Source organism: Mchenga conophoros, linkage group LG16, assembly GCF_057382185.1.
Source record: "Mchenga conophoros isolate Kocher_MC1m ecotype Shallow Benthic linkage group LG16, M_conophoros_male_GT1.1, whole genome shotgun sequence".
Lineage (NCBI taxonomy): Eukaryota > Metazoa > Chordata > Actinopteri > Cichliformes > Cichlidae > Mchenga > Mchenga conophoros.
The window spans coordinates 1,202,776-1,208,775 of record NC_140541.1 but is presented as its reverse complement, the minus strand read 5'-3'; positions in this window follow the sequence as shown (position 1 = coordinate 1,208,775).

The window sequence follows — 6,000 nt, the reverse complement described above, 5'->3', positions numbered from 1 at the left end:
GAGACTAAGCAAATACCAGCCAAAGCGTTTCAACCCAATTTTGCTGAGAATCAGTCCGTAAGAGAGTTTTACAGCCTGTACACTGCTACCGGGAGAAACCTGAAAGATTTGTCCTTGTGCATTGACAGACAGGAGTTTCAACAAGGATATACATTGTATGTTTTCAATATGAATCCTTCAGATGACAATCAGGCCTTGTCACCTGTGATAAATGGCAACTTGAGACTTGAAATGCGCTTCAGAGTGCCACTGCCTCACACAACGACACTGATCGTTTATGCTTGTTATGATTCCATTCTCGAGATCAATTCCAAAAGACAAGTTTTGGTTGATTATTACTGAGAGGTTTCACCTTTTTTTATTGAATCATGAACAATCACAAATTGGAAAGTATTATGAGACTGTTAGTGGGCGATAGTTTTTTGGAGTACTGTATATGCAGAAGATGAATTATTAACATTACTCAAACGCTCGTTTAAACGGCCTACATGTATGATTATAAATACAGATCCTAGGAACAAACCTGGAACTCACTGGCTGGCTATTTCTTTAGATGAAGATGGAGGTGCTAGTTTTTATGATTCGTTTGGATTCCCACCAGATTATCCTTTTTACCCGAAAAGTATTGTAACATTTTTGAAAAAGCATGCTAAACGAGTATCTTTCCATCAAAGACAGCTACAAGCCACACTGTCCACTGTATGTGGCCAGCACTGCATATTTTTTCTGGCTAACAAATCGCGTGGAAAGAGTTATGAGGATGTACTTGCTTTATATAGCTCTGACCAAATCAAAAATGATAGCATGGTTAGGTGTTTTGTAAAACGACTTATCAGATGTGTATTAATATGTAAGGCTAGCAATTTTAATCAAACTTCGTGTTCTCTGAAAGCTTTTAATGATTGTCATTTGTGCTAAAAAAAATATTTGAATAAAAACTAACAAACGTTTCTTGGGAAAAAAGTGGTGTATTTGTGCTTTTTTGTTATATAAAAAAAAAACCATGAGAGACAATTAACTTTTAAAAACAATAACGTTTTTTTTTTTTTGGTTTTTTGATTACATCAGAAATATTCGATGCTCTTGCTTTTCTTCTTCTTCTTTTTTTTCTTAATAATAACATCATCCTCAGATGATGTGTGGTATTCTCCTGTTTCTCTTGAACCTTTTAACGCTGCTATTTCCCTTCTGGCCGATAAGTTTGCAATAGTTGATAGGGGTATTTTTACATCCGCCAACATTCGCGCGAGCGAGCTCCAGCCTATGGGTTTCACACTTGCACGGGAACTATCTAAAAATTTCATCAGGTCCAACATCTGACTTCCTGGTATAGGCTTTTGTCTATGCATCAATTCGCTGTCGTCACTCACCCACCCTGTATGCAGAGGCATTAAAGAAATCTGTCATTATGCACGCTCCCTGCCACAGGTCAGTTTTTTCTATACGTTGATGATATTCTCGTTACAGGAGACACGCAACACAACTGCAGAAAAAACACCATGACTGTGTTGCAACACTTAGCAGAGCAGGGTCACAAAGTCTCACAACACAAGTTACAGTTGTGGAGCAAAGAGGTCACGTACCTCGGACATAAGCTTACAGGAGAAGGCAGAACACTGTTAGACAGCAGAAAACTAGCAGTGCAGAATGCTCCAAAACCACTCACAAAACAACAAATGATGAGTTATTTAGGTCTCTGCAATTTTTGCAGATGCTGGATACCTGAATATGCTCTGTTAGCTGAACCATTGCAAAACTTAGTTTATGGAAAAAATCTAGCACTGAAAGATAAAATAGAATGGACACCACAGGCTGGTTTCGTTAACATCTTTGCAAGACGGTTCAGCGTTCAAAAATAGTCTCGGGCGAAACTGTGTAGGTTACGCAGTCACCGCAGTAGACACAGTTTTAGAAGCAAAAGCTCTTACTTCCTCTTTTTCAGCACAGAGTGCAGAACTAACGGCTGTCATACGTGCATGCTGCACAAAGGTCAGGATATAAATATTCACACTGACACACCAAAAAAGATAATTCAGAAATTACTAAAGCCAATAACTTCGCAGACCAAGCCGTGTGAGCAGTTGTTGGTAGACATAAAGCCCATCTTGAACATCCGATGGCCTGTATAGTGCACTCTATGTAGTATTTTGTATTATAGGGTTAGGGGCTAACCCTAAGATTGAAACATTCCCCCCAGAACAAATTTATATTTGTGTCATCTGCAAATAATACTAATTTTAATATATCAGATGCCTTACAAATATCATTTATATAAATAATAAATAATTTTGGAACCAGTACAGAGCCTTGTGGAACACCACAAGCAATGTCCAAGCATGATGAGGAATGGACACCCAGCTTCACAAATTGTTTCCTGTCAGTTAAATAATTTTTCACCCAGTGCAGTACAACCCCCCTAATCTCGTACCGTTCCAGTTTATCAATTAATATGTCATGATTGATTGTGTCGAATGCTTTCTTGAGATCCAGAAATACTCCAGCTGCATACTGTTTCTGATCTATAGCGTTCGTAATCTCCTCAATTGATTCGATTAAGCGAAGTGGAAGTGGAGTCACAGCTGCTTCATCTACGCCAGGGCAGCCGACCCGTCTGTCACTTTGCCTCTCAATTCCGCACCCTGGCCGCTAAGCTACAGTGGGGAGACGCTTCTCTGCGCTCTATTTTTCTGGAGGGACTGGCTGACTACATCCGAGACGAGATGACCGGCCGTGAGGCCCCTAAAACCCTGGATGAGGCCGTGGACCTCGCGCTGAAGATTGACCAATGTGTGATGTCGCGGCCTCGCCATACCCCTCGGGCCTTCAAACCCTTCCAGCCTCAGAGGACCACGTCTTCGCGACCTGCTCCCCCCTCTGATGGAGCCACGGCTAGCCCAAGCAGCACATCCAGCGAGGAGCCCATGCAGCTGGGTGGACTCCCCAAAGAGGAGAAAGAGAGACGCTGGCGTGAGGGCCTCTGCGCCTACTGTGGATCAGCTCGACACCGTCGTCCCCAGTGCCCGCTACGGCCGGGAAACGACGACGCCAGGCAGACTGCGGGGGTGTCCCACCTGGCCCTTCCCACTCCTCTGACCCCTCTCATTTTCTGTTACCGGTAACATTTCACCTGAAACACCAACGGCTCTCATCCGAAGCCCTCCTGGACACCGGAGCCGCTGAGAACTTCATCGATAAAAAACTAGCCTCTCGGCTTCGCATTCCGTTGACTTCCGTCGACCGATTCCTCCCAGTGACCTCAGTAGACAGGCGACCACTCCAACCCTACCCGATCCAGTTCCAGACCCAGCCAGTCCGCATGTCTGTCGGGGATCATCAGGAGGAGATCCAGTTTTTAGTAGTCTCGGCCACTTCCTCTCCTCTCATCCTCGAAAACCCCTGGTTCCGTCAACATGACCCCCACATCTCCTGGTCTTCCTGCCAGATCCTGGACTGGGGTCCCCAGTGTTCACGCCGCTGCCTTCTCTTCCGGAGTGGAAAGGACTCAAAGTCAGAAGAGGCGTCACCCCCGGAGCCCATTGATCTGGATAAGATCCCTCCGGCTTTCCATGACCTGTCTGAGGTCTTCAGTAAGAGGCAAGCCTCTGCTCAAATCAAATCAAATCAAATCAAATCAAATCACTTTTATTGTCACATCGCATGTGCAGGCACACTGGCACAGCACATGCGAGTGAAATTCTTGTGTGCGAGCCCCACAAGCAACAGAGATGTGCAAACACAACAACACAAACCAGCAAATACAAGAATGGCTACATCTGAAACTAATAAATATATGTACAATATATAATAGTGTATGCATTTCTGGATGTGTATACTAAATATTATCCTACATGTGTGTGTGTGTGTGTGTGTGTGTGTGTGTGTGTGTATACACATTTTACAAATTAAATAGTAAAAAAAAAAAAATAATAATAATAAATAAAATATATAAAAATATACAGAGTTGAATATGTGTAAAACAAGTGGCATTTATATACAGTGTGGAGTGCATAGTGTTGCAGTTCCCGTAGTGAAGCTGAGGTGTCTATGAAGTGTTCAGCAGTCTGATGGCCTGATGGAAAAAGCTGTCTCTCAGTCTGCTGGTACGGGACCGGATGCTGCAGAACCTCCTTCCTGATGGAAGCAGTCTGAACAGTTTATGGCTGGGGTGACTGGAGTCCTTGATGATCCTCCCCGCTTTCCTCAGGCACCGCTTCCTGTAGATGTCTTGGAGGGAGGGAAGCTCACCTCCAATTATCCGTTCAGAGCACCGCACTACTCGCTGGAGAGCTTTGCAGTTGTAGGCGGTGCTGTTGCCATACCAGGTGGTGATGCATCCAGTGAGGATGCTCTCAATGGCACAGTGATAGAAGGTCCTGAGGATGCGGGGGCTCATGCCGAATCTTTTCAGTCTCCTGAGAAAGAAGAGGCGCTGCTGCGCCTTCTTCACTGTTTTGTTTGTGTGTACTGACCACGTAAGATCCTCAGCCAGATGTACTCCAAGGAAACGGAAGCTGCTCACTCTCTCCACAGCAGCGCCGTTGATGGTGATGGGGGTGTGTACTTCTCTGCACCTCCGGAAGTCCACTATCAACTCCTTTGTCTTTGCGACGTTGAGGGTGAGATGGTTGTCTTGACACCAGTGGGTCAGGGCGCTGACCTCCTCCCTGTAAGCCGTCTCATCACCGTTGGTGATAAGACCCACCACTGTAGTGTCGTCCGCAAACTTCACAATGATGTTGGAGTTGTTAGTGGCTGTGCAGTCGTAGGTGTAGAGTGAGTACAGGAGAGGGCTCAGTACACACCCCTGTGGAGCACCAGTGTTCAGTGTGATGGGGGATGAGGTGATGCTGCCCAGTCTGACCACTTGGCGTCTGTCAGACAGGAAGCTAAGGATCCAGCTGCAGAGGGAGCTGCTCAGTCCTAGATCCTGCAGTTTCCTGTCCAGCTTCGAGGGAACGGTGGTATTGAATGCTGAGCTATAATCTACAAACAGCATTCTCACATACGTGTCTCTCTTCTCCAGGTGTGACAGGGCAGTATGTAGTGTCAGGGCTATGGCATCATCAGTGGACCTGTTGTGGCGGTATGCGAACTGTAGAGGGTCCAGTGAGTCGGGTAGTGCAGAGCGGATGAAGTCCCTGACCAGCTTCTCGAAGCATTTGCTCACGATGGGGGTCAGGGCTACAGGTCGCCAGTCGTTCAATGAGGAGATGGTGGAGGATTTGGGTACAGGGCGCTGACGTCATCCGCGGTGCGCACACTGTCCGGTCTCATGGTGTTCGCTGTGTCGAATCTAGCGTAGAATACGTTTAGATCCTCACACAGAGAGGCCGTGGTCTGCGGTGTGCTGGTTTTCCCTCTAAAGTCTGCGATCGTGTTTAGTCCCTGCCACATACTCCGAGGGTTGTCAAACTGTTGCTCCACCCTGTCCCTGTACTCACGTTTGGCTGCTTTGATCGTCTTCCGGAGTTGGTAATGTGCGTGTTTGTAGTCCGATGTGTTCGCGGAGGCAAAGGCGGTGTTCCGTGCCGCCAGTGCCGCGCGAACATCTCCGTTAATCCAGGGTTTTTGATTTGGGAAGGATTTAACTGTTCTGGATGGGACGACATCTTCCACGCATTTCCTGATAAATCCACAGACTGAGTCTGTGTATTCATCAATGTCTTTTGCAGCTACGTGAAACATTTCCCAGTCCACGTGATCAAAACAGTCCCGCAGCGCAGACTCCGATTGGTCCGTCCAACAGTGCACCGCCCTCCGGGTTGGAGCTTCCTGTTTCAGCTTCTGCCTGTAGGCGGGCAGGAGCAGGATGGAGCAGTGATCTGATTGGCCGAATGGGGCGCGGGGGAGGGCTTTGTACGCATCCCGGAAAGAGGTGTAACAGTGGTCCAGAAGCCAGTTCCCACGTGTATTAAAGGGAATGTGTTGATGGAGTTTTGGTGAGACTTTCTTCAGGTTTCCCTTATTAAAGTCTCCGGCTGTGATAAACGCTGCCTCTGG